Source organism: Empidonax traillii, unplaced genomic scaffold (assembly GCF_003031625.1).
Source record: "Empidonax traillii isolate 1590-97213 ecotype Southwest subspecies unplaced genomic scaffold, ASM303162v1 scaffold68:size1967880, whole genome shotgun sequence".
Taxonomy (NCBI): Eukaryota; Metazoa; Chordata; class Aves; order Passeriformes; family Tyrannidae; genus Empidonax; species Empidonax traillii.
Window position 1 is genome coordinate 60383 of NW_020955261.1, and position 16469 is coordinate 76851.

The window sequence follows — 16469 nt, forward strand, 5'->3', positions numbered from 1 at the left end:
TAAAACGCAGCAGATGTGCCCTGTTTCGTAGTGTGCTTTGGCCTGTGGCCCTCAGTGCTTGCATATGTTATGAGTTCTCTGACAGTCACTCCTTGGGTGCTGGGGACTCCTAAAAGGGCAACTTGAAGTGGCTCTGGTCAATTCTTATCTCCCTTTCTGTTGTACCAGTGAGGGCTTTTTGCATCTTAGCATTAGCACTGATGCTGATCCCAGCCTTGAAGAAATAATTCATACGCTGCTGTGTGGATCTGAGTAACTGTGAAGCTGAAGGGCATGTCTTGACATCATAGGTGTCCTCTGTGGCCTTATGGGCTGGTAGTGTAAGCTCCAGCACTTGGTATGTTCCATCATTCCCAGGACTTGTCATCTGTCATGATCCTTGCTTAGAAACTGGAGACAGCAGCCTTTGCAGAGGAGAGGTTAAGTTTCTTCTCTGTCAAGTCAAGTCAAGTCGAAGAGCAAGGTGATGCCTCTGCTAATAGGGGAATGGTGTATTCAACTGCATCTCTGTGCAGTGCCCCCTGTGTCACTGGCAGCAGCTAAAAGAACGGTTGAGTGCGATGTACCTGGTTCTCCCTTGGGAATTCAGTACTTTGCGAAGTTTCTTTAGCCTGCCTTCAGAATATGTGAAGGCTCTGAATCTGTTCAAGCTGTATTGTGACAGATATTCTTGGACTGATTGTTTTTTTAAGCAAAAAAATACAGTCTCCGGGACTGGGTATATATGCTAGTATCCAGAAGTGATTATGTGCCACCAAAACTCATCTGAAGGTGTTACGAGGCCTTGTCTGAGTAGAAGTTCCTGAGCACCAAAAAAACCTGGTAAAAGATCCAGCAGCTAAAAATGAAGATGTTTGCCTAACGTGATCTCTATGTCTGTGTGCATAGTAATTTGGGTACACAGCTTCTACCTACTAATCAAATATTGGAGTGTGCTCGGTCTGTGAACAGTTAAATGGTTATGTAGATGTGCTCATACACAACACTGACTTGAATATGTTAAGAATGCATACAGAAGTCTCTATTGCATAGCTGTGAGAAGACTAAATACTGTTTGAAGATAAAATGCTTGTATCTGTCCTGGGAATTTCTAAAGTTCTAACTTCCCTAAATGTCAAAGGAAACACTGGTTGTTGCCATTGTTGCAATATTAAAGGTAATTACTTTCTGTATTTTTCTGGAGATTTATTTTCTGAAGGTATTCTGTAAAATAAATGGAGTTTCTCAGCTATTGCCATGGAACTCAACAGTTATCTTACAGATCTTGGGGCAGCGAACACTGTATATTCTTCAACAGCTTTGCTATGGCTTAATTTTTTAGCATATTTTCAATACATTTTTCTTCATAAGAATGACGATTTTGTTCTTTCTTCTACTCTTAGGTGCCATGCAGGGAGTCTGAGATACTATTCAAATTCTGTTCCTCTTGTTATTTTGTATTGGAGAGAAACTATTAACTTCACCTCTTCAAAAAAATATGGAAATAATATTTGTTACAGATATTGTTCTGCTCTGTAGGCAGATTTGGTTCATGTTCTTGAAAGAATTGTTTTGATTCAGAGGTTGTTCTTGATGAAAAGATTTATTTAAAATAACAGTATCTATATCTCCCCAAAAGATAATTCTGAACTCTTTACAGTTTTTCTCTCATCTTGTAAAACACGCATTGTGTTAACTTTTCATGGTTCCAACTTTGGTTAACCTATTACGGCAGATTGCAAAGCAACCACTTTGTCTCCATTTTAGTAACATTCCCCTTCCTGCCCCAAGGGAAACTTTGAATATTCTGTTTCTATGGAACGAATTCTCTTTCTATTTGATGAAAAATAAGAATAATTACTGTTTTGTTTTAGTTTCTTTTCTCCCTTCAAGAAGCCTTAATAAGGATCTTGTTTTTATTGTTCTTGCACAAAAATATATGAAAGTGTTGCCACTGTTGACAGGTTATCAGCATACAGTGATAAATGAAATTCAGAGCTTGGGAAGGAGGGCATAGTAAGATTAAGTGAAAACAAAAAAAATTCTTCATGGGATTGGGGATACATAATACAATCATATCTTGCTGCCCCTTGCTCCCCGCTTCTTTTTGCCTCTAGCTACCTTTACTATATTGAACTTTCATTTAACTGCCTTACTTTGTTAATGTAAAATGTATGAAGATTCTGAAGTATTGCATTCCATGGTATTACATCTATGCTGCATGTGTTAAGAAAAAGGTGCAAATTTGGGACACTGCACATATATTACTGCTTTGATTCTTCCCTACATACCCTGGAAGTTAAGGCCAAAGAAATATAGTTGAAATATTGCTTTTCATATTAAGAGCTGAGGTTAGTTCTTTTGATGGCTTCTGGAGTTGATCACACAGCTCAGTTATGCAATGGGAACTCATTGTAAAGACTTACGTGTAATGTACAGATTTTTATGGAAATCTGCGATGATATAAATAATCACCAGTAGGTCTGTCTTCTGAATTAGTCACATACGAAAGACAAGTTTTCTTTGGGTCTTTGTTGGGCACAAACCTTTTTTTATCTTATTCTGGATATGGTGAATGTAGTTTTGAAGGTTAGAACAAAATTGAGGGATCTTGCATTGCCAAAAGGTCTGAAGATGGTCATTACCCAAATGCTTTTCACTTGAAATATGCCAGTAAAATATACAAATGGTTGCACTGACTTAATCTAAAGTCTCCTGCTGGCAACAGGATAATGGCTTTTTGTTGTTGCTGGGCAAAGATTCCAGAATACTCTCCTAACCTCTTGTGGTTAGAGTGTTTTTTGTTGGGTGTTGGGTTGGGTTTTTTTGTTGTTGTTGTTTTTGGTTTTGTTTTTTAGCTTGGAGAAGTTTTAGTCCAAAAACCCCACATCCAGTTGTTTTTTAAACATAGGAAACTTCTCTGTTGCAAGTACTTGAGCAAGAATAAAAAATAGCGAGGAGTGCCCTCTATGAATTTTACACATATTAGTTTCATTTCCTTGGTTACTAAATTGCAAGGTGCACAGAACAGGTGTTCTGTCTTCATTTTCATGCTATTCATTATCTTATAAATTACTGTCATATCTCAGTTACCTCATCTTCTGGACTGAGGAGTCCAGGTGTCTTAATTGTTCCCCAGATTAATCTGTTCCATGTGTTTCAAGGCTCTTGCTGTCCGTCTCAGTAACTTTCCCATTTACATCCTTTTTGTGATAAGAGGAATCAGAAGTGCCCAGAGTATTGTAGATATGGTTGTTCCATGAATTTATACCAGGGCATGATGTTCTCTGCTCTTGCTGCTGAATAGTTAGATTGTCTTTAGGTAGCAGAATACAATACAGTGGATCTGAGCAGATTCCCTGAGCAAATACTACTAGGCAGTATGTTTCCAGAGTAACTACTGCCCTCGTCTTTACTTTGGTTTTCTGGTCTTCATAAAGTTGTCTATCCAAGCAACTAGTTACACTTACACTGTAGCAGCTTTGTGTCTTTAAAAGCTTTTTGTGAAGGATAGTAAAAGATGCTTTTTTTGTTAGTAGTGCCTGATGGGATTTGCTTTTCTTGCCTGTGGAACCTCCTTTTAAGGTTCATCCATCATGATATCACTTTACAAAAGCTTTGCTGAGTCTTTCACAATATGTTTTGTTTGTCTGTGTCGTCAGTAATACTGTTTTTCAGAATAGTTCCTCCTATGGGTACATTCATATCAATGTAAAAGGTGAGAGGAATGGTCTTTACTATCAAAAGAATGTTTTGCAGTAGATTAATTACATTTTTGTAGCTTGTATCACTAGATATGATTTCTAGAACTATTCTCACAGTAGCATATGAACAGTGAAGTGACAAATCTTCAGTGAAGTTCTGAGGGTCCCTGAAGAAAAGGAGTTTTTAATATCATAAATGCTAAAGCTCAGTTGTCTTTGGTTTTATACCCTTTTTCCTCTTTACTCTGAGTTTGTCTTCTAGCATCCCTGTTTGATATATTTGGTGTGGCTTCTGTAAGCCATGCACACAAGACCCCACCACTCTACCCTAAAATTTTGTAGATTGGACAGGAAAGATCATTTAGTTCAACCTCTTTCCTCAAGCAGGGCTGTCTAGATCAGGTTGTCCAGTAAAGTTTTGAATATATACAATGTTTATATAATCAAATATACATATACACGTAATATATACTTATATGCACACACATGCAGGCTGAGTGTTTGTATTTCAATTATTGTGTCAAAACTTCTTTGCCTTCACCTATGAGTACTATGTAGGTGTTTCTTTCTTAGAGATTCTAGTTTTTGTAGAATTCACAGGAACTTAATTATCTTTGAGTGTCCAAACTCTTTATCAAATTTAGTTGAAATTTGCCAGCAAGTTTAGAATTCAAATGTGACAAGTTAACAGATGAGGGACTGCCTAAGCCTCATTTCCTTGGAGGCTTAGACAGTACAGGTTAAAAATGTCTCTATTTTTGGGTTCTTTTAGCATTGCCAGACTAATGTAGCATGAAGCTGCTCAACTGTGCTGGGAAATTAAGGGTTGGAGTCTGCTGTTTAATGTGTATTGTATGTGTGGTGCCGTTCCTTTCCAGTGATGAAAGCAGTGTATGTAAAGACTGTCTTGGAAATTGTTAAAATAAACCTTTCTTAAGCAATAATGATGATATTAACAGACATTATATTTTCTAAATCTTGTTGCTGATGCAGGAGTTCTTTTTTACTGTCAAAGAAGTCTCTGTATTTAAATTAAACGTGTTGGGTTCCTTTGTCACTTGTGAACCTTACTTTTCTGTTTTAGCCCTGTAAGAGCTCAGTGAAGTCAGTGAGAGTGTTTCCTATCAGATTCAATTTCCTGAGAGCCCATCTGTTACATCTCAGAGGAGAACATAAGAGGTAAAAGTAACTTCCTAGCAAGTACATCAACGTCAGCTCGATAGAACAGCAACTCCACAAGGGTTTGTGTCTTAAACAGTAAATGAAGTTGTTAGGTACAGCGAAAAGATTAATGTTGTGACTACTAATCATCTTGTCCTTAGCTTCTCTTAACTCTTAATTAAAAAAGCCCCAAACCTTCCTGTGATTAAGGCAGCTTCAAAGAAAACTTTGTAAATCCAGGGATTTTGTGAGGTGTCTGGATATATTTAAGCAAAAAGTGGCAGTCTGTGGAATAGTACAAATAGCAGTTGTGGCAGACTGTGTCATGAGGGGAAAACTTTTCCAGAGGATTAGAAATACTTCTGTATGTACAGCAAATCATAGCCTGGTGTGCATGTAAAGTGTCATTCTGATGACTGACAGGTTCTGAAAAATCTTTCATGATTTTAAAACGTGATTTAAGCTTTGGTTCCTGAGCACTGCTTGGGTGGGGGAAGATGTTTCCCCCCTCTTAAAAGTGAAACAGGAGGAGCAGCTCTGCAGTGGATAATGTCACTGAACATGTGTTTAGGCTAAAACTTCTGGTAAGAAAACTCTGCATTGCCTACTGCAGTGAGCTGTTAGATTGCTTTCTATGAGTGAAATTCACATGACTTTCATAGCATTTATTAATTTTGAAACATTTTTCGACATGACTAGCTTTGAAAGATGAGTGTTTACGGGGGGGGAAAAACAAGTAGTAGAGGCAGTTAGATGTGTATCTGCCAGAAATGTACAGTACAAGGGAAACTGCATTTAAAAATTCCTGATTTCAGAAGTAAAAGTGTGTTTACTGTTGGACTCAAGGCCAGACTATGAAGTGCTGTGTTGCCATGTTATGGAGAGGTAGAGGTCTGTCACATACACTGCTGCCCATGCAACGTGAGTGCAAGGAGGGTGAGGTAATGAATTGGTAATTTGAAATGGATATAATGACAGGAATGCAGCTTGGATGGAATTAGCTTTGTAACAATTTTGAACCAATGATGGACAATTAGAAATGGTATTCGACAATTAATGGGAAAAACAAATGAGATGTGTGGTAATGGCATGGTGGTGTAAGTGCGCCTTGAATTAAGTTTGAAAAGGTATTTTAGGTACTAGACAGAGTCGAAGTATTGCTCAGTGGAATAGGTAAATCTTTGTTAAGCTTTCATTCCCAGAAGTCTCCTAGCAGCAAAGGCTTCTTGAAATCTACCTTTAGCATCTCTCTTCTTCATTGTGTAGGCGGTTTGGATACATCTGTCCTGGAGGAAACATTGCTCTTACTGAACGAAAAATGGGAATTGAGTGGAACAAATTCACACTTGGATCGCATGAGTTTTATCCACAAGGACATTTCACCCTGGTTTTCAGACATGGTGAGGTAGAGGTCAAAGGCTTGTTCTCTGTCTGTCAGCTGACTTGTCAAATGCATCTTCCTTCTCCTAAAATAATTTCTGAAGCTCTTGACCAGTTGTCAGATTGGAAAATAAAATAAGGTTCCGAAAGGTGCTAGATTTCCTATTCTGTGACTGCTGAAACTAAGAATTGAAACAGTACTTTCTCCCTTTTGAGAGGGGAGCTTCTCCCTATCTCTAACCTCTTGCTTCCTCTATCTTGTTTGGTGTAGTGTCAGCCAGCTGGCTGGTCATCGTACACCTGCTAAATCCCTTACAACATGTGTCAGACTGTACTGTCCAGGACACTGAATAGATGTCTTTTAATTAGTTACATATGTAAAAAAAATAATGTTCCATCACTAATACAGAATATATTAGCTGTTCTGTGACATAAACAATAAAGTCTGTTAGAGGTGAGGCAAATGCTTTCTATGGAGGATTATTTATAGGAAAAATACTATCCCAAAAGCAACTGATTAACTCTTCATAAGTGTACGTCCTTTGATATGTTGCATTTTGACTGTTCAGCACTGAAGATGGATTCTGTGTCCCCAAATGCCTTTTTTTTTTTTTTTTTTTTTTTTTTTTTTTTTTTTTTTTTTTTTTTTTTTTTTTTTTTTTTTTTTTTTAACTAAAGCAATATCCCACATCATGTTTCTGTAGGTAGCAAACCCTACAAAAGCAATACCCTGTGTCTTGTTTTGTAGGTTTACTTTGGATTTTTTTTTTCTTGTTACATTTTCGGGTTTTTCAGAGGTTCTGCAATCTGCTTTTTCCTGTTTGCATTTCTGAGGCAATGTTGTTCTGTTCCAGCTTTTGGTAATAAAATAGGTTCACACAGTTACACAAGTAGTAGGACAAAGAATTGTATTTAACCACATCAGAAAACATTGACATGGTATTCAATAGATAGAAAATTAAGAAGGTAAAATAAGCACTGGGATATTGAGTAGGAATATCAACTCTCATCCTTTAGATTCCTTCCTGGAGCAATTTCCTTGCCTCTCTTTGCTTAGGGGACAGTAATAGCAATGGGCTTCACAGCTGTTGTCAACAATTATTAAAATAATTGAAGTTGTATCAGCTTACTCCAATAATGAATGTAGTTCTGCTTTATCTTTGTGAAGGATTATTGTACATTATGCTGAAAAAGAATTGTTTGAGATCCTAGAATTGTCTGCTACCTCCTTTTAAACTGAATGATAGAATCTGTGAAGATATTCTATTTATTCTTGCAAACATGATATTACTGTTACTCTTTCTGGGATTTTTTTTTTTTTTGGTCAAAACAATTGGATTATCTATGGTGCTTGAAGTATTTTTGTCTGTTTCATAATATCTTTTCTCGTAGGGCATGTATGTAATGTTAAGATATATTCAGTGGGTATCTTTAACTAATTTAACAAAGTTTGACTTAAACCTTAATAAAAATTTGTCTTCACATTAAGTATCACATGTCAAATGTAATATGCTTTAATTTGCACTTAGCAATTACAGCTCTGCCTAGAAAGAGAAGGTTGATTTGATTAATCACACTTAAAGATTGTTATAGTAAATGAAAAATGAAAATGGTTTGACTTGATTTCTGTCATAATTGCTTCATTTGGATTGGCATCACCTTCCACCATTTGTTGAGAAAGCAGGATGGCTTTCTTGTAAAAGAATTGTGAAAGTGATTAACCAGTGCTAAGGTTGATAATGTTTAAATAAAGCTTTATATGAAGATCAGTGGAAAGAGGAAAAAAAACTCACTTTACCACTACTGTAGTGCATGCTTTTTAAAATCTTTAACCCCTGAGTTACTACTGTAATCTTACAATAACCTTATCTCCATTATTGTGCACTGTGAGCATAATAAAAATAAAATAAATTATGTTGGGAGGAAGAGGAAAGGGGAAAGTAATTCTTTGCTTAAATCATTTTAACATTTTAGAACAGCTGTTTTATGTTGATTTGTAACAATTTCTTTCTTCTTAATGTTTCCTGAATAAAATTAGATTTGTCCTACTATGGCGTTTGTGGGGCAGAGTCCTACTCTCGAGTCTTTCTTCCCTTTAGAGCTCTCTGGCAACATCTGTCCCCTCAGCTTCTGTGTTTTCTTCCCTTAGCACTTGAAAGTTCCTTGATGCTCACAGCTGTAGACTTAACCTCTTGCCTGCCAAGTGAGAGTGTTCTTCTCTGGTATTAACCAAGTAACGCTGCTAATTGTGTTGAAATATTGTCTCCTAATTTCATCTTGACTTTAAGAGATAGCAGCATTGTGTTTTGGAATTAATAAAATAATTGCACTCCAAATGTCTGTGAGCTTCTTAGATGTTTTGATTATGGAGGATCTTCTTACAAAAAAAGGACTCTTCTTATGCTTACGTGTCAGCTTGTTTTGCTGTTTAAACCCAAATTGTTCCTCAGTGCTGTGTGTATTCCTGTGATTGAGGAGCACAGGTCTTGCACTGCAGGCTTTGATCATGACCTACCAGTAATAACCAATTTGGCAGAGTCCTGACTTCCTGGGCAGGCAAAATCCACACTGCAAGTACTTTTGATTAATGCATCTTGCTACTTAGGCTTCCTTCTTAGTAATAAAAACCTCACTGGTGTTAATTCTGTTATAATGCACTTCTGGTCGTATCTGCTGTTTTCTGCATCTAACAACCACCTTTACTTTTTAAAGGGAGAGGTGTTAACTTTTTAGTTTTAGCCTTAATACGAATTTTCTGAACTGTATTGCATTTTGTAGGTCTCCTGTATGTTATGAACAACATCTGTTATTTTTTCTCTGTTTTCCAAGTTTTCTTATTGCAACAGTAATTTTCATGTATAGGGAGTGCCAGTGCCAGAGTCACTCTCTTGTAATAACTTTTGGAACAGCTGCACAGTCAGCTTGTGGTTGCAGAGTTGAGTATGAATACATCCTGGGAGCTGCTCTTAAGGCCAGTGCCTTGAGGCCTTAGGGTCAGCTGAACTTCTGTTACTTTGGGGGAGAAATTTCTGATGTTGTTCTATTTCAGACTGTTACTTTGTGGGGAAGAGATTGAATCCAGGATGGATGTTGGATGTTGTGTTTTTTTTTTTTTTTTTTCGTCTTGTCATGAGATTTCCAAATCTTCAAATTTGGCTGCCCAGCAAAGGAAATTTCACACTATGTGACCTCTGCTTGACCACCCATGGCCTTTGTCAGGCAAGCCGTTAACTTTGGATGACGCATAAGAAAGTATGTGAACCCATTAAACATGCTCCTTTTTGGCTTGGGCATGAGCGTTAATGTGCTTTGTGCTGCCCTTTATGGCACAATCGTGGCAGGTATTCACTAAAAAGTGCAGCAGATCTAACAGTGATGATCTCCCTCACCATCTACGTGCGCATTCACAAAGCGGACATTCTTCTCATCTGTATCAAAGCAAGACAGATTTTGCTGGAAGCTGTAGCTGTACGGCACAGTCCTATCTTGTGTGTTTTTGTTGAGACCAATTAACTATAATAACACAGGCATTTCAATATGGCTACCACAAAACCCTAAACTAGAAGTCCTAACTTTACACTCGAGCTCCAGCATTTATAGCCTTGACGAAGATGAAGGGAACTTGAGAGGGGGGCAAGATTAAAAAAGAATCTCTGGCAATAGAAATTCTTTCTCATGAAGGGAGAAGGAGATATAGGCCACAGGACACTTGTTTCAATTTTACCACTTTGACATCATCAGTACTCGTGGTCCAATAGATCTTCCTCAACGTGCTTGACCTTGCAGACACAAGGTCTGATTGCTTCTAAAGAGGAAATTTTTCCATCCAGTGGATATATTGTCAGCTTCATTTTCAATGAAAAAGCGATTGATTTATGTCCTGTCTCTGAAAAAGATTTAAATTATTCATTATTGGATAGTTTAGGCACGCTGTATATCTTTCAAGTCTTGTCAACCAGTATTTTGGGGTAAGACTGAAGTGGTGGAGTGTAACAATATTTCAGTTCCTAGTAATAACTAGGAGCTTTGTAGTGCGTGATAGCTGTCATCGGAGACAGAGATATATGGTATACATTGTTAACAAATGTGGTTTCTGAATATCTGTAGTGGTTTACTTTGCTCTCCCAAAAAATCTGTGTGTGGGTATCTTTTAGGATGTGGGAGGAGACATGTCTCCTGAGTGTTGGAAGAAAGCCCTTTAAGTCAAGTTTGATGAAGTAGTTTCTAATAATGGCTTGTTAATTAAAAAAATAACAAACCAAAACACCCAAACTTTAGCCCCCCAAAACAATTCCAACAGCCAAACAACAAAAATACCCACCAACCCAAACCCAAATAATCATTAAAAAGCCACAACAAACAACCACAAACAGGTTTTACAAAAGTGATTAGCCCGAAGTGGTCATCACTTATGTCATACTACCATTATTTAAAGAAAAAAATGCTAATAGTTGGTAAAACTTGTAGAAACAAAGGATCTGAACAAGAGGTGTGGGAGCAGAACATTATAGAGTGGGACATGCAAAGAAGAAAGGGAATCTCAGTGTACTGGATTTGGCTTTGAACAAACAAGATCACGTGGTCACATTTCTGTGATTGTGCAGTTGTCTGCGAGGGGATATGAAACGTGAACAACAATAGACAAGTAAACAAAGACTTCTGTACAGTTTTTTAGCTTTTATGACCACTTCTTGTAGCTCTTCTGAAGAGTGGATAGTCTGTTGTCAGAACTGTTGAGTGGAGTGTGCTGCCGTCGGCAGAGATGTTAATTAGAAGGTTCTAATTGGGTACTGCTGATTATAGGTGTTGTATAAGCCAGTCAGAATAGATGTTATGTTTGCTTCTGGCATTTCAGTGTCTTTGTTAAAAAAAAAAAAAAAAAAAAGAAAAAGAAAAAAGGCACTATAAGAGCTACTAGTGGTGAATTTGCAACAACATATAGCACAAAGAGAAAAGGTTTTATCAAGCTATGAAGAATTATAAATTTTAGATTCATGCCTAAGGTGTTTGTGGCTGTGATGGGGCAATCATAAGAAAGTGGAACCGCCACCACCAGAACCCTCAGGTGTGTTTAAAGAGGTTGTTAGTTTTCTTTCATAACAGTTTTCATCTCTTTATTTGCATTATTCTCTCTGCTGCTTTGTAGATGCTGAAGAATTAAGTAGAAACTTCAAAAGTTGATTGCAGTATCCTTTGTCCTATTGATATGCTGCTTTATCTTCCAGATACAATCTAAATAAATGTATAATAGAATTATATTAACTACTGAATTGAAAATAAGGTGAAGTTTTAATATACCAGTCAAATTTAATTTTAGGTAGCTTTCAGATTTGGTTAGAATGACTGGGCTAGATAATTAAGTTTATAAGTAGCATAAATAGAGGTGTAATTAATGTTAAATGTGAAGGCCGGGTCAGTCGGCTATAAAATGCCATGTCCAACTTCCTTGAAAAGATTATCTTGTAGTGCCTTTGAAATTTAAATGTTACTTGTGGTGTCATATTAGTCAGTTTGTGCTGGGAGTTTTGTGGCTCCTGGAACAATTAGTATGCTCTCTTCCTCACATTATAACTTTGTGAACAAGGCGCATCAGAAGCCACTCAGACATCATCTACAGCATAAACTGGTGTTCAGAGTCAATATTGAAGTCTTCAGCCTTTGTATTTTGCCTGGCTTTTTTAGTTCCCTTTAATTAGTTTACATTGAAATGGTGCATGAAAAGAATTTCTTACAGATTCTGGGAGACAGTTATAAGAACAAGAGTCTATAGTTGCTTATTGAATAAGGTAAATAGTAGTTGTGATAAAAATTGGTCTTTTGTCAAGTGTTTTTTAATTTTAAAACTTCGTAGCCTAATTATATTCCTGAACAATCAAAAATCATCTCATGGGAACCTGATTTAGTAGGAATTTCATACTAAGATACTTCAGTTTTTATATTTTGGTGAAATGAACAAACTCAAATGTTTTGAAACATTTGGAACATGGGAAACACTGAGGTTTTTTTCTAATATTGGTGTCTTTTTTGCTGTGGTGAATTTATCTCTAAACTGTTTAAAGAGAAACGCATCATCCTTATTTATACTTATTGTTACATAAAAATGTGAGCTAATTAATTCCTACCTAGTTATTAGGTGATTATTTAAAAGGATGCCCCCAGTTACCTTGCTATAGGAATAATGTGCTTTCTTGTATAATAAAAATGAAAAAAAAACCAACAATCAGTGTTAGGAGTGAAAACTGTTGAACCTGTAGATATTCTTGCGAGCAAACACTACCTGTTTATCATTGCCATAGTGACTGATGGGTAACAGATATCAATCCCTCAAAAAAAGAGTTTCCTCCTCTACTCAATTAAAACAAGTTATTTGCACTTGTAAGTAGTAGAACATGCATGTGGCTCTGAAAATGTTTGGGGGGCAAGGGGAGGTTTCCACTTAAAATGATTGAAATTTGGATTGAATCTGGAAATAACTTGAACATCTAAATTTAACCTGCAGCCCTGTATAATGACCCTATATTTTTTCATTCCTGGTTTGAATAATACACAGAAGGTAACCTACTGTACTCAAGTCTTTCAGCTATCTAGATCCCGCTGTTTTCATTGACATAAAGGTCACAGGTATGTCACAAGTTTCAACACACATGTGAACAACATAGTTTTCAGTAAAATAGACTTTCTTGATATTTAAGGAATCCTGTGGAAATTCCCTCCTTACTCACTTATCCCCCACAAGAATTAGCAAGTAACATACTGATGCTAATCTAAAGGGACACAGCTTTGTAAATTGGGTAATAGAATATGTTAGAATGTGAAAACTGTTAGTTTTTATCAACAGAAACCTGGACACTGAGCATCCTAATGACTGTGGGGAAAAAAAATAAAGAGCTAGTTCACCATTATGCTTTGAATATAGGTTACCCAGTTGTCTCATTTACTTAACTGCATGTATTTGTTGGCCCTTCTTTATAGTCAGATATTTTGAAAAATAGTTTACACATAGCTAAACAGGAACTATATGAAATACCTGCTTTTGGGTTGAGCAAACTTAATATGTTAATCTTGGCTTAATTTAATTTGCTCTAATGTTAGCGGTGAATTTTTAAATGGTTCATTTGGTGCTTAATTATTGTTTAAGGGATTTAGTGTACTTTCAGAGCACTCATATTGTTGTCAAGCGCAAAACCTTTTCATCTGGGTACATTTCTTGTCTTTCCACTATATAGGAGATGAGAAACAGTAGGAGGGGAAACCTCGTGATTTGATTGCTTAGAGACAATAAAGGTTTCTTCAAAAAGGCTTTTAATGTCAGGATACATTTTATTTCCTGTGATGTAGTGTGAGAGGCATAGTCACTGTTCATGAATGCCTCAAGCTGGTGATATTTTACTGACCTCTTGGGAGAACGTAGGAGATGCTGATCCAGTGTCAAAGAAGGAGCTCAGAGGAGGTCAGATATTCACACAAAACTCACAGGTTTTTTTGGTCATTTGCATTTATCTGTTTAAAATGAGAATATACGCATTTTTCTTTATGGAAACGCTTTCCAATTCTAAATGAGTTCAGTGGGTTTTAGGCAGTCTAGTTTATGGAATCCTTATTTGTTTGTAGAGCAGATACTGTGCAGAAGCTGGTACACTGCCCATGTTACAATGGTAAAAGCACATGTAAAGTAATGTGTTAACATGGTAAAGTACTGTGGAGAGTGATACACATGTAGAATTACATAGCTGATCTGAAATCACATTTACCATTCTTCTTTGAGAGCCTTCAATGTTCCCATTAATCCATTTTTCCAGGGACTTGTTTTGAATGTAGATTACTCAAGGGGTTCGAATGGTTGTGGGGGAGAAAGGGAATGAATGGCTCATCCTCAGTAAATGCTTTTTAGCCTGTACTTACAAATATTAACCTTTTACAATTTTATTTACTGTTTAAACATTTAGTATGTAGGACCCTAAGACCGTGTAAGTTGTTATGAGTTGCAATAAGACTTACAGAGGTGGGGAACGTAATTAATTGGTTAAAAAATTTATTCACCTGCATCTGCAAAAATGGTTCTGAGAATTCCTTTATCCCATCTTAAGTCAACATATCTGTTCTTCCTTCCCCTATCTTCTGTCCTTACTCAGGGTCATCTAGTGTATCAGAGTGATGCACGTGGTAAAATTGAAATACCATCTCCACAGTGAACCTCTGAACATTTTAGACTTGTTTGTATCTAGGAAAACTATCAGTTCATTTGGTGGCTCTCGGTTGGAAACGCTGTGCCTCCAGGTGTAAATAGTAAGGTCATGGTGCGGAGTTGCTTCTTGTCGAGTGAAGATGAGATTTGAATGCAAACAGTAGGAGATAGGTTCATATTTTCTACTGAAATTACCTTCAGGTTATGCTGTGACAGGACTACAAATTGAAAAGCGGCAGACCTGTCCAGCAATGCACTGCTGCAGCGTGAGGGTAGCATACCTCATTAGTAAGACTTGTTCCTGAGTGGTGATGGAATGAATTCAGCTCTCACTGTGTTTTGTGGTGTGTTTTAAGTCATATCTGTGTAATATGCTTAAGTGTTGTGACCTGACTGAGAGCATTAGCACTCTCAATTATCACATTAGGAGCAGCTGCCTTACAGCTCCAGCACACCCAGCTGGGAGTCATCACTGGAAGTTCTTATCAATATACCTTTATACCTCCCAGGTAAATAAGTCCTCAGCACTTTTTCCAGTGTTGCCTGTCTATTGATGCCTCCTTTTTCTTCAACACCTTTTTTTTTTTTTTTTTTTTTTTTTTTTTTTTTTTTTTTTTTTTTTTTTTTTTTTTTTTTTAACCTAGTATGCTTCTAGTTCCTATTTGGAAGATTAATGTATCTGTATTTATTTTCTTAAGATGGCCCTTGCAATGAAGTCATAGATTCTTAGAGTCTTCAGTGAGAAATAGTTATATTTTCCAATTTAGAACTAGTATGGCCAGTAGGCAGTATTTACTCTTTGTTCTTCTTACTTTAGGGTCTAATAAGTTTTCTGATGTAAATGAGTCACTTGTATATCTCTTGTATAATCACTTGTGCATCTCTTGTATAATTTTAGGTAACCACTATTAAAAAAAAAAAATTAGCCCATTTTCCCTCCTCCAATAACTTAGAGTTTGGAATGAATAATATTTCAAACTGTATATAAGTTTTTTGACTTAATTCTAGTGGATGTTGCTGGTGTATAGTCTTCTAAAAATTGATAGGCAAAGCTAGTGATCACAATACCTGCGTAAGGGACATTTCAATTTCTTTATCCCTCCCTGTCCACCTTTCCAGAACCTTCTTTTTTCATCATTCAAAGCTGAGTCAACACTAATAGTTGCTTTAGCCTTCTAATATTTTGTCCCCAAAATACTTCTTCAGTAAGACTCTTTAGGCAGATACATGCCTGGTTTGGCAAAATGTCAACTGTTGCCATCCAATGACCCACTTAAACTTGTTTCAGTGGGTACTTGTATGTACGTCTCCTAAATACTGCTGCAGGTTCTTACATGCTTGGTCTCCACTGGGTCATCTCGTGTAACTAATGCAGCAGGTTGCATGCACGATTCATCATGTTTCAAACCCAAAATGTTTGGTTCATTTAGTTTCTTTAGTATTAGATTAGGAAAGAGAATCTCCTTCAATTTTATCCTGATGAAATGCTGATGTTATAGACCTTTATTATTTCAGCTGTGGTAAATCTCTGCAGCTGAGCAATTTTTTCCCTTTGTGAAAATTAGAATAAGTGATGGATACAGAAATCAGCAGTGCTGGATCTTAAAATGTCCCACAGTGACTGTTTCTTCTCACTTGAAATTTGATGGCGGTGGAGTATGTAAACATGAAGATTTTTGAGCTTTTGGGAATTAAACAAGATACAGGTCAGTAGTTTGCTGCTTTTTTTTTTTTTTTTTTTTTTTTTTTTTTTTTTTTTTTTTTTTTTTTTTTTTTTTTTTTTTTTTTTTTTTTGCTACTCCTCTGCATAGTTGAGTAGAAAGTATAGTTATTAAAATACCTAAATTCTTGGAGTATTGTTAGCAGGTGCCTTATTGCTGCTGCAAGTCACGTTTATCTCTGCTGTTGTACTGTTAAAGTCAGTTCTGTTGTTATGAGATGTGGAGTTGGTCTCTAGAGCATTTCCTGAGACCTAAAGGTTTTCCAGGCTTTAGAGTTGAAGATTTTTTCTGGGAATGACAAAGAAAAAACTACTGACAGTTTTATTTTCTAGTCTGTAC

The 16469-nt window shown here is 36.6% G+C and overlaps 1 protein-coding gene and 1 long non-coding RNA gene across 2 annotated transcripts in view; both read left to right on the forward strand.

Annotated features, from left to right (window-relative positions):
- The window catches only part of HS6ST3 (heparan sulfate 6-O-sulfotransferase 3), a 291229-nt gene that overhangs the window by 56866 nt on the left and 217894 nt on the right, over nucleotides 1-16469 (forward strand). The window lies entirely within an intron of this gene.
- LOC114055821 lies at nucleotides 342-6371 on the forward strand. The gene is made up of 3 exons (XR_003570839.1): nucleotides 342-463; nucleotides 4768-4862; nucleotides 6111-6371. It is a non-coding gene; the product is annotated as an uncharacterized LOC114055821 (long non-coding RNA).